Genomic DNA, 18501 nt, shown 5'->3' on the forward strand with positions numbered 1-18501 from the left:
CCATCCTTGCATCCCTGGGATGAATCCCACTTGGTCATGGTGTATGATCCTTGCTTTTTTATCCATTCTATTACTCTGTGTCTTTTGATTGGTGCATTAATTCCATTTACTTTTAGGGTGACTATTGAGAGATATGTACTTATTGCCATTGCAGGCTTTAAATTCGTCGTTACCAAAGGTTCAAGGTTAGCCTCTTTAGTATCTTACTGCCTAACTTAGCTCGCTTATTGAGCTGTTATATACACTGTCTGGGATTCTTTTCTTATCTCCCTTCTTATTCCTCCTCCTCCTTTCTTCATATGTTGGTTGTTTTGTTCTGTGCGCTTTTCAGGAGTGCTCCCATCTAGTGCTCCCTGTAAGATGCCCTGTAGAGGTGGTTTGTGGGAAGCAAATTCCCTCAGCTTTTGCGTGGCTGGGAATTGTTTAATCCCGCCATCATATTTAAATGATAGTCATGCTGGATACAGTATCCTTGGTTCAAGGCCCTTCTGTTTCATTGTATTAAATATGTCATGCCATTCTCTTCTGGCCTGTAGGGTTTCTGTCGAGAAGTCTAATGATAGCCTGATGTGTTTTCCTTTATAGGTGACCTTTTTCTCTCTAGCTGCCTTTAAAACTCTTTCCTTGCCCTTGATCTTTGCCATTTTAATTATTATGTGTCTTGGTGTTGTCCTCCTTGGATCCTTTCTGTTGGAGGTTCTGTGTATTTCCGGGGTCTGTTCGATTATTTCCTCCCCGAGTTTGGGGAAGTTTTCAGCAATTATTTCTTCAAATACAGTTTCTATCCCTTTTCCTCTCTCTTCTTCTTCTGGTACCCCTATGATAACGGATATATTTTCTTTTGGATTGGTCACACAGTTCTCTTAGTATTGTTTCGTTCCTGGAGATCCTTTTATCTCTCTCTATGTCAGCTTTTATGTGTTCCTGTTCTCTGGTTTCTATTCCTTCTGTGGCCTCTTGCATCTTATCCATTCTGCTTATAAATCCTTCCAAGGTTTGTTTCACTTCTGTAATCTCCTTCCTGGCATCTGTGATCTCCCTCCGGACTTCACCCCATTGCTTTTGCATTTTTCTCTGCATCTCCATCAGCATGTTCATGATTTTTATTTTGAATTCTTTTTCAGGAAGACTGGTTAGATCTTTCTCCTTCTCTGGTATTGCCTCTGTGATCTTGGTTCGCCTGTAATTTTGCCTTTTCATGGTGATTGAAATTGTTTGCAGAGTTCGATCAAGTGAAGGCTGGAAGAACTTCCCTTCTTGTTGGTTTGTGGCCTTCCTCTCCTGGTAGAACAGCGACCTCTAGTGGCTTGTGCTGGGCAGCTGCGCACAGACAGGGCTTCTGCTTCATGCCCGGCTGCTATGGAGTTTATCTCCGCTGTTGCTGTGGGCGTGTTCTGGCTCAGGCTGCCGATCCAAAATGATGGAGCCCCATTGGAGGGGGAGCGGCGGGAGACTATTTATCTCTGTAAGGGGTCTCTGTGTTCCCTGCTGCTCAGGGTATTAGAGTGCCCAGAGATCCTCAGATTCCCTACGTCTGGACTAAGTGTCCCGCTCTGTCCCTTTAAGACTTCCAAAAAGCACTCGCCAAACCAAAACAACAACAGCAAAGAAAAAAAAATGGCCTCTCCCGTTTCTTTATTTTCCATCACCGGCCTCAGGCACCTGCTCACCGGTCTTGCTGCCCTGTTTCCCTAGTATCCAGGGCCCCACACATGCACTGTGTCTGCGTTCTGGTCCAGATGGCTGGGGCTGGGTGTTCAGCAGTCCTGGGCTCCCTCTCCCTCCCTTCTCCAACTCCTCTCCTCCTGCTGTGAGTTGGGGGGAGGGGCGCTCGGGTCCCACGGGGCTGGGGCTTGTATCTTACCCCCTTTGCAAGGCGCTGAGTTCTCGCAGGTGTGGATGTGGTCTGGATGTTGTCCTGTGTCCTCTGGCCTCTGTTCTAGGAAGAGTTGTCTTTGTTATATATTCGTAGATACATGTGGTTTTGGGAGGAGATTTCTGCTGCTGTACTCATGCCACCATCTTGGCTCCACCTCTCTTTTCTCATTTTTTTAAAGAAGTACAGACCAAATTCTTCAAATCTCCTTAATAACTGTCCCTATTTTGTGGAACTTAATGAGAAATTTAGGACTTACAGTTATTATATGTTCAGTAGTTTACATGCTAAAATGCACCAGTCTTTGGTGACAGAACTCTTTATGTTTGTAGGACATCTTAAAATTTTAAAATCCCTTTCATATATATCATTTATTATATGATAATCCTATTTTCCCTATGTAACACATGAGGAGAATGAGATTCCAAGATCTGTAAAATAATTTTCCAAAGGTTTTCAAATAAATTTTTCAAAGACTAGAGGCAAAGCTGAACTCAAGTCTTTGCACTATAACTCTACTACTTATCAAGAATATTGCATGGATGAAATATTAGTTGGTATTATTGCATTACTGAATTACTGAATGTGGTTGCTATTATTTAACCTTCCTACTTGCATATCTCTCTGAATTTCTTTCCTGGCTTTTTCACAATCACTTACTTTATTGATTTAGGCAGAAAAGAACAATTTATCAAGTTTATATCATGTTATCATATATAATATAATTCATTATAACTCTTAATATGGCATCTGATTTTCTGAAGTGGTCACTATATTTTCCTGATGGTATTATTAATAGTAGAATATCCTGAAGCTTATCTATTTACATTAAAGTTTTACAGAGGTAGCCCTTGGTGCTTGGAATAATGAGCCAATCGTATGTTGTACATATAAGACAACCAATCTACAGATATAAAAATAAACTATTATAAAATGCATTATTTGTAATATGAAAACTGCCCATCAACCTAATAGCATACCATTAATATGTAGTATTTTAGCATGGCACTAATACTTTGAAAATTGCTGGTCTAAAAGTAGGCATAAATGAAATGTGAATTATTATTATGCATTATTGATTCTACCCCAAAGCTTTTAAAAGGAAATATAAAATTTTCATTATTTTCTTCTAAAGGATGTCTGAAAGAGTAAAAAATGTCTAATTTGTTTATAAGACATTTAACAACTCTGAATTTTGAAAAACTTGTAAATATAAACTAGAAAACAAAAAGTATTCTAAAGATAAATAGTTGCTGAGATTTCGAGAATGTGGATTATGTATACCTTTCATCAGTCTATTGTCAGAGTGAAACACTTTACCATACATCACTCACAGAATTTTTTCTATTGTGTAAATTCCCAAGGCAATTATATTTTAAGGAGAACTTCAGTGCTTTTGGTCTTTTGCTTGCTTAAAGTTATGCAAAAAGATGCATATCAAGGCTTATATAAATCTCATTTTATCTCTTTTTGAAGTTTTTCCTTATGATTGACAAGTTAAAATATAAAATCAGAGAACACAGAGAGGAAAAGGATGGAAAATGCAATTGCATTTTACTGAGGCAGCATAGCATTTACCAATTTTACATATACTAGTAACCTACTTAGAAGTCGATTATTCTCACTTCGTGTTTATATGATAAAAGCAATTTTGAATGAAAGATTTTAAAGACATTAATATATTTAAGTAATTATGACCTAATCTAAATAATTTTATATTTAATCATGAAAAGAAAATATAGGCATGAAAAATTCTGGAAAGTATGAAAGCTGAATTTGTCTTCTTTTTTTCTTCTCTGTATTTCATAATTTCTGTGCTTTTCTAGAACTCTATAGATGTCCCATGACATGTGAGACTAAAGCCTGGGTGAATATTAGGATCGGTATATATTAGAAAGCTCCTGGCCCTCTGGCATCCTTTGACTCATATATGAAATGTCAGCACAATGAGGGCCTTCAAGAACACTTTTCATGCCATCGTAATTAGGTGGTGCTGTACCAAGCAGGCCCAGAAAAACAGTAAATATAATAATAACAATAAACTTAAGGATTCTAGGTAAACAAGATAGGAGTAGCACTTAGAAACTAATATTAATACAGGGCAAAAAAGCACCTGTTGGTGTAGCAGGCAGCAACTTATATTGCAAAAAGAAATTTAGTAAACGAAATGCAGCATACAGACATGAAAAGCACTTATTTTAGAACTAGGAAATATTAAAAAGTATGATTTCCCAAATGAACAATTTAGTAAATGAATTGAGGAAAATATAATCACTATTGAGACCAGAATTTTGGCCTAAAATATCAAATGGAAGGAGATAACCTCAACGCACAGGACAAAACTAGTTTGATAAGTCAGGGACAAAAAGACAGGAGGAAAAATATGGGACTAATATGAAGAGTCAGTTCACAGAGGAACAAACCCAAATGGTGAATAAGCATATGGAAAGACACTCAAATGAATTAGTAATCAAAAAATGCAAATTAAAGTAACATTGGACTCACATTTTATACCCAAAAGACAGGCTATTTTAGTAATTGAGATAAGACCTACTACGGATGAAAAATCATAGAAAATTTATCTTGTATACAATGGATGGCAATATAAATAATTACAGCAATTAAAAAGCAAATGAGATTTCTATTAAAAAAGAAAAATACTTACAGGCTCAGGGCCCTCACATCATACCCATTTCTGAAAAATCTATCTTACAGTATTAATTCTATAGAAATAATATATGTATAAAGTTATGTGCTGCAGCACTGATCAGAGAACTAAGAAGGAAACAGCATGAATACCCCTCAAGCTGTGAATATTTCAGTGAATTGTGATGCGCTTGTAAAAGGAAATAATGGATGGTCAAGACAAAAATAAATGTGACTATATATATGGGAGAAATACTTCCATGAAGAATGAAAATCTATATAATGTGGCTTTATGAACATTAAATGCATAAATAGCCATTTATAACATGATTCTTTTAACAATAATTAATGCACTTTCTATGAGTTAAGAATTTTATTTATGTCATTTATTTCATTCTCTAAAAATTTCTATAGTGTATTTGTGTAAAATGAGACACATTAAGGCTTAGTAACTTAATATTATATAGCTGGTAAGAGGCAGAACCCAATTAAATACACACCCACCAATGCAGTTTCAGAAACTAGAAAAAAACAATACTGTTTGAGAGTAAAGGCATATCTATCTATCGTATCTATACCTCTTATTCGATATCTATATATCTGTATATATATTTAATCTATATCTATCTATATTTTAACATTTTCAGACTTCTGTAACAAAAACACCATGGCTTATCAAAAACATATTTATTTCTCAGAGTCTGGAGGCTGGGAAGTCCCAGATCAAGGCTTGGGCAGATTTGGCGTCTGGTGAGAAGCCTCTTTCAGGTTGCAGACTTACTGTAACTCATGCTGGAAGGGGCAAGGAAGTTCTTGGGGACTCTTTTACAACCCATGAGGGCTCATTCATTAGAGTTCCACCCTTGTAAACTAATCACTTCCTAATACTGTAACTTGGGGGTTAAGATTTCAACATATGAATTTTTGGAGAACACGAACATTCAGACCATAGCAATATATTTTGTATAGTTATATGAACATTGGAAAGTGTGTTAAAGAGCTGAATCAAGAGATATGCATTGAACTAAAAAAACCTAAATTAGTCAAATACAGAATCCAATAATACATTTAAAAATACAAAGAATCAAGTATTTTTATTCCAGAAAACATTGTTGCTTCAATGTCAGGAGAACTGTTAATATATTATATACTGATCAAACTAACAGAGCCATTAATAAAATCTGTCATATAAATAGAGGTATGTAGAAGTCTCACATAAATTTCCACACATGCAGAGGAATTGGATAAAATATACCCATATTTAAAAAAAATAAATAAAACAAATAAAAATGGAAATTGTGTATATTCTCCAAATGACAGCAACTTGTTGGGAAGTATTTCCCTTTAAATAATAAAAAGAGCAAAGAACTTTCCCTAAAATTGTGTTGGAAATCTAATCAAATTAATTACAAAAGAGAAGGTAATAAAGGATAAAATTATTTTATTAAAACTCTGGATGAATAAACATTGAGCTTTGCAAATCCTCACATTTTATCTTTGTTTTCTATTATCTTATTTATTCCTTTTTATTGTTTGCTTGTTTTTCAATTAAATCTGAAGTTGGACAATTACCTCATTGAATTTCAGCCTTTCCTGACTTTAATATATTTATTTAAGAATAGATATTTTCTTCTAACAAACACTTTCTCCGAATCAGGTAAATCTTATTGCAATTTTTACTTCTAAAGGTTTTATTAAGAGTTGTTAAGATATATCCTTTCACCTATGAAATGCAGAATTTTTTTGTATGGATAGGATAATTTTTGTTTTTTTCTTACTGACTTCTCACTTCTTTGTATTGTGGTTAGAGAATCTCTTCTGAATGATACTGTTTCTTGGAAATTCGTCAAACCTTGTTTTATGGAATATCACTTTATTATTGATTTATACAAATATTTCAAGTTGCAACTGAAAATAATGGATATTTTCTAATTGTTAGGGACAGAGTTCTATATATGCCTATTTTATCAGGCTAATTAATTGTGTTGTTCAAATGTACTATATATATTTTCTTTGATTTCATTGGCAGTAATTGAAAGAGGTTCACATCTCCCACCATAAGGATTTATAAATTTTTCCTTGTAATTCTCTCAAATTTTGCTTTATTATTTACTAATCTCTCTTTTCCTACTAATGTTTTATATGTTAAAGTTTATCTTGTATGATTACATTATAGTTTACATTATTTATTTTGGTTCCTATTTATTCTTTATGTCTTCTTCTAGACCTTGATTTCAATCTATCTTTTGATTTCTGTTTATCTTTTACGTACAGCAAATAGCTAGATTTCTTATAAACTAATTTAGTGATCTTTATCTTATTTTTCTTTCTTGTACTTTTTAAATTGAAGTTGGATGACTTGTTGTTAAAAGTGAACATATTTTTGCTTCCAATTCATAATCATCTTATGAGTGGAGTCAGCATTTGCACCTATGGACTACATCCAAGAGAAAAGTATACTTACATTCACCGAAACACATGTACGGGGAAATGTACTTTCTGACTTGGCTTATGATTTTATTGTTAAAAACTTACCATTATTTCTTATCTCTGAATCTAGTCATTAGGTCAGTTCTTGAGAGTTCATCATCTGTAATTTTTTCACAATGGAAAAGTGATGTTTTTGTCTTCTGACTTCCCTTGTCTGCTCTAATTCTATCATATCTATCCCTTGTCTGCTCTAAATCTGTCATATAAATAGAGGTATGTAGAAGTCTCACATAAATGTCCACACATGCAGAGGAATTGGATAAAATGTACCCATATTTAAAATAAATAAATAAAACAAATAAAAATGGAAATTGTGTATATTCTCCAAATGGAAATTGTTCCTTTATAGCTAATTTCATTTCTTTCTGGCTGTCTAAAAACACTTGCTTTATCTTTGCTGATGACATAAATGTCTATGCTTTCTGAATAACCTCTTATGGCCTAGAAGGTGGACATTGTCTTTGGCATAGCTGTATCAGCCATTACTTGCAAACAGTAAGTTCTAGGTGATAAAAACCTCATCATTTCTATCTATGCCCTTTACCTCTACGCTAATTGTATTGCACGATATGTTGATTTATCTCCTTAAGAATAACATGCACATATTGGTTTGGTGGGGCTCTAATGTTTATAATTAGTAACATGATTATCTAGATTCTGTAGGGTTTTGTTTGGTATAATGCATATTATAGTTTATAATATTCTAAATCTTGAAATTGTTCCACAGTGAGCCATGTAAAATCTTTCAAAGTAAATTCAAAGTGTACCATAAACTTTTACTTATAATTGTGCTTTTTTACAATGTAGTTTATCAGCTCTCATACACTGAGTCAAAATGGAAGAGGCATAAGTGTGTCTTCCAGTTTTAACATAATGTTTTAAATTCATTATTATTATTATTATACATACATAATTGAAAGAATTTTTTAAATCTAAGCATCATGTTAATCAAATTTGCTTGTGTGGATAGGCACAGCTATAGTGACTGGCAGTAATATGACTCCTTGAATAAATAGAAATCCAAGAGCCTGTTTAAAGTATGTGATTCTTTTCATAGATAAATTTCCATTGTTAGTGTTTTAAAAATCTCCTAAAAGTAAACTTTAAACCAGTGAAAAAGCAACAGCAAGTGTCCAGATTTTATAGAGTAAATTTTGGAAAAGCATCTAAATCATATTGTTTATGGCAGTAGTTCCTTGCAAAAAGATGTAGTTCATTTTCTTAATTTAAACATAAGTAAAGTTTCTTTTTCAGTTTCCTTTTGATATTAGTCTAGTTAGACATCTACAATGTGAAAATGTTCTACTTAACTGGAACATATGGGATCTTTAAAGACTGGGCAGTTGGTCCGAAGCCCATTTTAAACTAAAGGTGGTCCCCAAAACATGTGATAATTATTCCTGTTAATTTATGATATTAACAGAAAAAGGCAGGGAGAGGTATGGATTAGTTATTTGAATTCTACATGTTTTTGAGTTTTCGTACTTTAAGCAATTAAACCTTAAATATCCTAATATGAAATTAATGGAATCCAAACAATTGTTTTTTAACATAGACATTTTGGAATTTGTTATTCCTGCTACAGACATTTGGCAAATTGTTCTGCCTCTTGGGAACCTTATTTATGGACAAAAGAGTAAAGTTTTGATGCTCAATACATGTTGTATATGAGCAGAGAAAGTTTGCTAATTGTTTCCTGCAATGGCAATCAGATAAATAAAATTTGTTAATATTTTAACCATGTCTATGAGAAGTTTTATCTTTTACAGAGTACAGCTAGTTTAAAAATATGATTGTGATGACATTGCAAATGATGCACAACAGAGAAAATATTCATTTACTAGACAACAATGACTATATGCATATATTTATGTGCATGTATAGATAGATCTACTATGTAAATGTTAATGTTGAAATGAAGCTAAAGAAGAAATTGTGAAGAGGACATGGCAATATCAGCATAGTCAAATTGATATATAAATACAGATGTCATTATATCTTCCTTACTTTGTGGTATAACAAACATGTGTAGTCAATCAGGCTAATAAATGGGTAAATGTCAAACCAGAAATTACAGACAAAACCTTTATTTTAGTGAATCCACAGTGGATGAATTGTATGACAAGTCTTCAATTCATAACTAGTGAAACTTTAAAAAAAATTTATTGCATTTTATTGTACATACCTCAATAAAAACAAATAAAAAAACCAAAATAAAACAACTGAGACTTTAACATTTAAGTTTTTAAACTATTCCAGAAATTTTTATGCCTTTCTTTTTTGACACATAGTAGAATGTTCTGGCAAATATGTCAATGATATTTTGGTCTTGTAAGAAATATATTAACACATCAAATATAAGGTCCTTTTTAACAAGAGTCTAGGGATTAGTTTGGTAAATTTATGATCATTATGATGAAAGCCTTCAACTGACTTTCCTACTATTCTACAAGTTGTTTTGGAACTAGTCATCTAGAGGGCTTCCACAGAGCTCTAACAATTTTGGAATTTCTGTTCTTTTATTCTATTCTAAACCTATGTAAAAAATTCTATCTAGAATGTGGATTTGTCTTTTTATGATTATATTTTATATGTGGATCTTATTTGTGCTTGATGGACTGCTGGCAGTTTCTTCCAGCTAGCATGTAGAATGACCCTTACTGCATTTCTTGCTAATTCTATTTTTTGGTGAGGCCTTACACTACCAATCCTTTGTCACTCCCCCGGGGTTTCTGTAAGGATTAGTTTAAAAGAAAACATTAGTATTTATTCATAAACACAAAAGGAAGGCGTTCTACAAGTTGTTGGTCAATGGTCCACTCCCCAAGGAAGACCTTATTATTTCAGTTTCATTAAATTAAAGCATCTAAATTGAACATTGATCTAATGTATTCTTATATTCAAGGGCAAATTTGCTTTCAAGGAAATCAGTGTGTCACCACAATATACTTCAGATTTGCTTGATGAAAATGTCTTATTTTTGAAATACTGGGTCACTTGTGCAAGTGAATTGGCACTCAGTTTCTCTGGCCTCTTGCAGAATTCACTTTTATTTTATTTCATTTTACTTTTAAATATCAACTATATATTCTGTCCTTAAAAGAATAAAAAAGAACTTGCTTCCTGCATGTGGCTTTTTAATATTCTCTTCTAATAAGGAGGATCCATATCAGTTACATTTATTTTTGAAGAAAAATGCATGACCAGAGAACAGATGGTACAGATAATAACCAAGATTAAGAGCTTTATTCACAAAGCATTTGTGGACCATTTCAGCATGCTTTTTCTAACTTCCTGGCATTTTGCTGCCAATATGCATAGAGCAGCAGTTCAAATGTAGTAGAAAGTTCTGGGTGACATTATCATTTGCTGAAACACACAAACAGAAATTCAAGTTTATTAGTTGACAAACAATGATTCAGGAAGAAAAAGTTAAAACTCAGAAGCAGCTATCATAAAGTCATTAACTCTACAAAGACAGCCTCTTATGGAAGAGGAGATTTAATTTAATACCTAAAAAATGTTAACATTTATCTTTATTTTTAGTTGCTGAGGATTCAGGGGACAATCCTTTTGACCTGTAACATCCTTTTTATAGAAACAGAAGCAGTTTATTTACTAGAGTTGACTCTTAGAAGTTGCATTACTTATACTACATAATAAACTTCTCAAAAGAGAAGGAGTGGGAGAAATAAAAGAGATGACATGCCTAATGAAGCACCTGAAGAAGAGGGTAGGACGTAAATGGAGGCTGAAAGAGTAAATACAAATCCCTCCAGATAAAAATAACCAGCCATGACCACCAAATATTTTTCATCTTAATGTGTATGATTTTTTAACTTACTTCTTAACAATTAGATTATATTCACCATAAAGAAAAATTCACTGTAAATTAGCTTTGTGAATTAACAAGATTCCTCATAGCATCTAACAATGCTATAAAACACTAAATCCTTAGTAAATTAATTTATTTTACATAAATACCAACATTCTCTTTTTTAAACAAAACAAACTTGCTGCTTCATTTTTAATGCATATATTAATATATACAGTTTTATTAAGATATAATTGACATATAACTTTGTGTAAACTTAAGGATATAATGATTTGATACACATATATTACAAAATGATTATCAATATGGAGTTAGCTAACACCTCTGTCACATCACATGATTACTGTTTTTTTTAATGATGAGAACAATTAGTATTTACTCTCTCAGCAACTTTTAAGCATACAATTAGATATTATGAGCTGTAATCACACACTGTACATTAGATCTCCAGAACTTATTGATCTCCTAACTGGAGGTTTGTACTCTTTCACCATCTCCCAACTCCCAGCCTATGGTAGTCACCATTCTAGTTTCTGTTTCTATGAACTCAGCTTTTTTAGATTCCATATAATTGAGATCATACAGCATTTGTCTTTCTCTCTCTGACTTATTTCACTTAGCATAATGCCCTCAAGGTCCATCCATGTTATTTCAAATGTCAGGATTACCTTCTTTCTGAACAATATCCCATGGTACGCCTTCTTCATTCATTCATCTATTGACTGACATTTCATTTGAAAAATGAGTAAGATAGATGCAAACAGAAAGTATGGAAAGAACTGTCCCCTGTCCTACCTATCTCCACTTCTAGTGATGCCTTGAAAACTAATTCTTTTAAAAGCTTCTATTTAAGTCTGTGTGTGTTTTAGTTATTTTCATAACTCTAAATCTTACAGTAATGTCTCTATTTCACCTTATCATTTAAGATAATTTAAACACTGCTATCTTATTCTGAAAACTGACATTTTTGCTTGCTTCACAATTTCCATTCAATTTTCTATCTTTTTTATAATTCTGTAGTGATTTTATTATGTTCATTTTTAAAATTTCATATTCCACATCTTCCTACAGTCATATCATGACTTCATATCATGGAACTTGATAGTATGAGCCCTCATACTTTAGCCCATACTTTGGTCTGCTCTTCTGTGTCCCAATCTCTCTTGATGATACATTTTTCTTTTCATTTTCAAGGCTTAAAATATTTATATATTTTTGTAATAATATATTTTACATTGTATTAAATGTGTTTTATAATCTCAGTAAAGTGCCAGTTGATTGTTTATGTAAGCTTAATTCCAAAGGACTTTTAATTACTCTTGCAGTGAACACAGAGAGGAAAGTACACCCATTCTTGGTTCTGATGCTGGAATAAGGCAGCCACAACATGAATTATGATACAATATAAAACACAGACCTTCCTCAACTTATGAGGGCTTGAATCTCAATAAACCCATTGTAAACTGAAAATATCATAAGTAAAAATGCATTTAATATGCTTAACCTTTACTGAACTTCATAGCTTATCAGAGCCTATTTTAAACATGCTCAAACACACATTAACCTACATTTGGGCAAAATCATCTAACACAAAGCCTATTTTGTAATAAATTGTTGAATATCTCATGTATTTATTGGCTACTGTACAGAAAGTAAAAAACAGAATGACCGTCTGGGTACAGAATGGTTGTAAGTGTACTGGTTGTTGACCCTGGAGGTAGTGTGGCCGGCTGGGAGCTGTGGCCCCTTGCTGCCCAGCATCACTAGAGAGGATCATACCATATATGGCTAGACCAGGTAAATATCAAAATCAAAATTCAAAGTATGGTTTCTGCTGAATGCATATGGCTTCTGAACCACTGTAAAGTCAGCACCATTGCTTAAGTTGGGGACCATCTGTATTAATATAGGAGACCTCTTCCAGGCTACAAGATTTAATATCCTGGCAAAGACACTGGGAGATGGTGTGAACATGCTCCTGGAAAGGCTCCTGGAAGCATAAGAAAAAGCAATTGCCTACCCTAAGTGAAGTGCAATGTCAGAATTACAAAGGTAAATGATGTAAGAAGATTAAAAGTTTCAGCGAAGTGGACTTATTAGATTTAACCTAGTATGTCAGGCCAGAAAATAACCAGATGACTATAATCCCACAGAGCCCCTGGGAGGTACACCATTTGCCAAAGCAATAATAAATGATATGATGAGAAGAGCACCGGCATCACTGACAGGTCAGTGGTGGCTCCCCTGAAGGCCAAGGCTAATAAGGGAGATGCCTCTATAGAACTGGGCACATTAACAAATAGCACTGGGGTAATGGGAGCCTGAAATAATAAGTGTCTTATGGCAACACAATTTTGAAAGCTGTGTGAGAGCAGTCTTTGAAGTAAGTGATGAGTTTGGGGAGGAAGTCAAGCTAATCTTACATAATACCCAAATATTTCAAGGAGTGTTGGGTGCAAATTTGAAGTTGTCATTTAGGTCTGGAGATAACAAATGCCATTATGGCCCCATATTACATGGGGTAGACTGGGGACAAGTAATAACCAGCCTTGGTCTCGGTCTGCTTCACAGCTGTGTGCACTGGATTTATGGGAATTCGTGGTGGTCATTTCGGAGACATGGAATTTATAATCAGAATAGATATACATGGAATTATACATTACTTAATAGGCACAAAACTCCTATTAGATCTGTATACAACAGGATAAAAATTATTAGAGTGAACAAGGACTAGTGGAAACCTCCAAGGTGTCTCTACTTTCCACCCTTCCCAAAATACTAAATAAAAATCCATATATATCAGGGAGAAAATGGCACAAATTACGAACACAGTTAAATATTTAAGAATGGGAAACAGTCATCTTCATCCTATCTCAGTTTAATTTTTCAATCTGGTCCCAGCAAAACCCAGATGGATCCTGGATGGTGGGAGTGGACTATCATCAATTCAGCCAAGCTGCAGTGAAGCCACTGTGCCAGATGCGGTTTTTTCCAGTGAGTGCAGATTAACAGTGTCAGCATATAGTATGTAGCTATTGATTTGACAAATAAGCTATTTTTATATCCACATCAGAAAAATAGGTTCTATTCATTTGCAACAAACAAACAACTGTTCCAAGCCTGTTAACTCTTTCACTTTGTCTTCTAATACAGTCCAGAGAGATCTGGACCCATTTGACATTTCATAGACTTTCACAAGGATACATCCTATTGATAACATCACAACCAGTGGCACTAGAAGTTGTTTGTCTATTACAGGTCCCGGAAAGGCCATGAGCAAAGGAAGATCTGTGGCCTTCGGAAGCTGTTCCAGCCTAGACAGCTTACATGCCACCTAGTACAGGCATAGACTAGAGCAGTGTTCCTAGATGAGGATGTGTTGCCTCCAGAAACTGAGAAGGCCTCTAAGACACTATGTCTCTTTCTTTGCAGTATGGAATGAAAAATGTAACAACTTGTCCCTTATTTTAGTCGTGATGCCCTGATATGCCTGGATCACACTGGATCACTGAAACTTTAGTGACAGTTCCTTGTATTTTTGTAGAATTTATCTCCCATCCTCTGAAGGGCATTTGTCTCTCCATGGCTTGCAGAATATTATCCACTTCTTGTTCATACTGGCCAATTAAAGCAATGATGCTCTGGTATTGAAATGATGTGGTAATCTACAGGTTGTCCAAATGGTCCAGGATCTCTTCAGGTTATATTATGGCCAAGAGTAGCAGTGTTAACATAGCCCTGGGGCAAAACAGGGAAAGAATATTTTTATCCATTCCAAGTAAATGTGAACCATTTTTTGAATGGCTTAGTTGATGGGGCTAGAAATGAGTGTATTTTCCAAGTCAGTGGTCATATGCTACATATATAGCCCTCATTAATCTGCTTTAGAAATGACACTTTATCTGGCACAACAGCCATGTGATGGTTAATTTTGTGTGACAACTTGACTGGGGCATGCGGTGCCCAGGTATTTGATTAAATGTTATTTTGGGGTGTGTCTGTGAGGGTGTTTCTGGATGATATTAGCATTTGAGTTGGTAGACTGACTCGGGATCATTCTATTTGTCTTTCAAGTTTTCTTAGTTCTGTACTAAGCCAGTTTGCTGCCTTGACTTGGTTTTAAATTTCCTATATAATTAATTTCCCCATGAGCCTGTGAAGGTATTTGCTTAAGGAACATGAAGTATACTTGAACTTCTCTACCTCTTACTTTCTCTTCTTACTACTTTTATTATAATTAAATAAACCTTTAAAGTTTCTTTCCTTTTTTTTTTTAAATCATTTTCTCCTCTTGGTTAAGCTGGAGGCTATACTTTCCCCTAAATAATGGATTTAGGAAACCATTTATTCCTGCTCCAAATCATTCTTTTTTTTTTTTTCCCATAGTGATGAGAATGGGAAAACTGAGTTTCTTATTTTCTACCAGTGTGAGGCACTTAGGGGAGATGAAAACAAAAGAGGCAGCAGGTACTTCCTTTTTTTCTCCATCTCAGCTCTGGTGGCATCCTTAGCATCTGAGGACAGATAGACCCCAGGTCCGGTTTCCGTGGGCACCTCCAGGATCACCGTGCCTTGTCCCCTTAGGCATCGACAGAGCAGTACCTCTTAGCCTGGGGACATGTGGGGGCCCCTTATTCAAGTGACTGAATTCTGATCATATTACCTCTTTCCTTTTTCCTTCATTCATGTTTAAAGCTGCATGCTCAGTTACTATTTGAAGGGCTACCTCTTTCCCCACTTAAAAAAAATAAGAAATTCTGCCTTTCAATACCTGTGTAACCAATTCCTTATGTTGTCTACTTTGTAATGAATCTGATATGAGAAATATTCAATTCTTTTAATTTTCTAGTTCTCACTCTCTATTCTCTTTACTTTTATTATTTAAAAAATTTTTTTATTGTGAAATAATTTTTTATTTTAACCTACAATTAAACTAATGAATATTTATTAGTTTTTTGCAACTGGAGTTAGAAACTTTGGCATTTTACATAGAGCAGAACAGCCAGGGAATATAAAGAGTTAATAGTTACAAAAATAGTTACCATTTTAAAGAGAACATTAAATGCTAAGCATAACCCCAATTAGAAATATCCCACTTACTCCTTATAAAAATCTTGTGAGACTACTAGCTCCTGCTTTTCCGGACAAAGAGTATATGGCTCAGAAGTTTAATTAATTAAGTTCATAGACTAAGAATTGGTAGAAACTGCTTTTAAGCACTTTAAGCACTGGTATGTTCTCTCTAAAACTGATGGCTTTAAGCACAATGCAGAAATGCTTGCAGAGACTTTCAACTTTCAACCAATAATTATTAAGCCTGCCATGTGATTTAAGCATACCCTGATGTTTTTATTCCAGAGAACTGTCCTTTTAGTTAAAATGCTAAGAAAACCTGGAATTTCTAAAATCAGTTTCATGAGAAACATTTATACTATTAAATTAGAATGACAAAAATCCTAAATATATGAACAATGTTCATTATTAATTAGTTGTCACTGCTGAAAAATTGTGTTTAAAATGTTTTTTAAAAAGCAACATCTTTACCCCAATTTATCACATCATTTCTGTAAACATTTTTTACCTTAGGAAATATTTTTAAATGTTTAAATACTTATCAACACAGTATAGCCAAGGAATATGTTTGAAATAATTGAGAGGTTAAACAATTATTATGAATTTAGCCAAAAATAGAATTTTTAGAACTATTTAAGATTTAGCTTAGCCAAAATGATGCAAATTATTTTTTATAATTTTTAAAGTTCATATGTGTATAAAATGTTACCAATAGTAACTAAAGTGAAAAGTTTTTGAAGGAACTGTATAGTAATCCATACCATACCTCTGTTACTTCATTCCTTTGGTTCTAAGCAGTCTTAATTTTCTCTTTCTCTCACTCAAATGTCGAATAGGTTCTTGTATTTTTTGACAACATATATAAATTAATAAATAGTTTGAAATCTCATACAGTTATAATTCTTTTGCTTTAGTTAGTTACCACTTGTTCCAGAAGTAACACTTGAGTTCTCATTTGTAACCTCAGATATTCTAGGCACTCTTCAAAGATGAATAGCACATGGTACCTGATTTTAAGTTCTCATTTGTCAGGAGAAATACATAAATAAATGAATTCAAAAAAAAAATTTCCTTAGGAATATGTATATGCTAGCACTGGGGGAAATCATTCTGAGTGGATGAATAAAAATTTTTACTATGAAAATATCATTTTTATATCTTTTGGAAATTCTTTAATGCTTAGCTCTTAAACACAAATATTTTATTTTATTTAAAATTTGTAATGCCTAACCAATTAGTTTTTCACTTAGTTTTCCATTCTAAAGGAAATCAGGCTGTCCTAATTTTAGAGTCATGAATGTGAAATCACTACTCAACTTGTTATAATTTATCCTAGCTGTAATCAAGAAAAAGCAATATGCTTTCTTGGATCAGTACTGCAAAACTAAATGTGCATTTTAATAGTTGTAATGATAGGAAATAAAAAATGGCATTATAATATTTGGGAAGCAAGGAATATGAATTAGCTTAGAAGTGTATTTAAACTGGGAAATTCTTTGAGGTGACCAGAACCAGCAGAGAAGAGGGAATTGTAGTATATAAATGTCAGCCTTCTGATACAATGTAATAAACCAATAATTTGTCCCTAATTTGGATGTTTATAAAATCCTGAATACAAAATTACTTAGGGTACAGAGCTCAAAAAATACTCTATTTGCAAGGAAATTTTTATTTCCTTTATTATGCTATATTGGAGCAAAAACTTCTTTATTATGCCATATTGCACAAAAACTTAAAACATCAAACTTTATGTAAAGGGCCAAGAACCAGTTTACTGATGACTTTTCATTTTTTTAAATATAAAAGAAAACATTGATCTTGAATGCCTAAATCTTTGATGCTGTCAATCCAAAAAAAACCCCATAAATGAACTGATGATGTTGTGCCAAGCCTGCCCCCTGATTTTCCATTAAGCTCTTTGGGAATCTGCATTTTTTTCTTTGGAGATACTAATGTACTCTGCCAAAGCACAGCTTAGTGTTTCAGTGTCCCTCAGTTCACTGCCAAACCTCATGCCTTATTTGTGACTGGGAAATATTTATACCTTGTGAAAATCTGGGTCAATAAATATTAGAGAATTAAGAGCATTTACTTCTGAACTTAAGTACCAAATTCAAGGTATATCATCTTTCTCCACAAAGTCTTAATCACATTTTATTATTTCTCATCTCATCCTCTCTGCTATAGGTAGGGCATAGACAAGGTACAGTTATAACATGCTTTTGTCCTCAGTTTTATGGGCAAATCAAAAGATAAAAGTAATTGTAAGAACATCAGATATAACCACTGTCTTTGTTAGTGTGCTTACAATGAGACTCTCTTTTGGACTCTATTAAAATAAATAAAATAAAATAATGACAACAATGAATCTGCCATTATATGACCAGGAACAAAGTAATTATAATTCCAAGTTTATTGGAATCCACAAATGATCCTTAGCTATTACACAATGTGGAAAAATACATGTGACATCTAATTGTTCAGTTGGAAATAGCCTAAAATCTGTCAAACAGATAAAAAAGTTTGCTCTGATAAGTTCTCTAACCAAACCATCATTACCATTTGAAAAGTGAATATAAAT

The sequence above is a fragment of the Manis pentadactyla genome, chromosome 1, assembly GCF_030020395.1.
Source record: "Manis pentadactyla isolate mManPen7 chromosome 1, mManPen7.hap1, whole genome shotgun sequence".
Classification (NCBI taxonomy): domain Eukaryota; kingdom Metazoa; phylum Chordata; class Mammalia; order Pholidota; family Manidae; genus Manis; species Manis pentadactyla.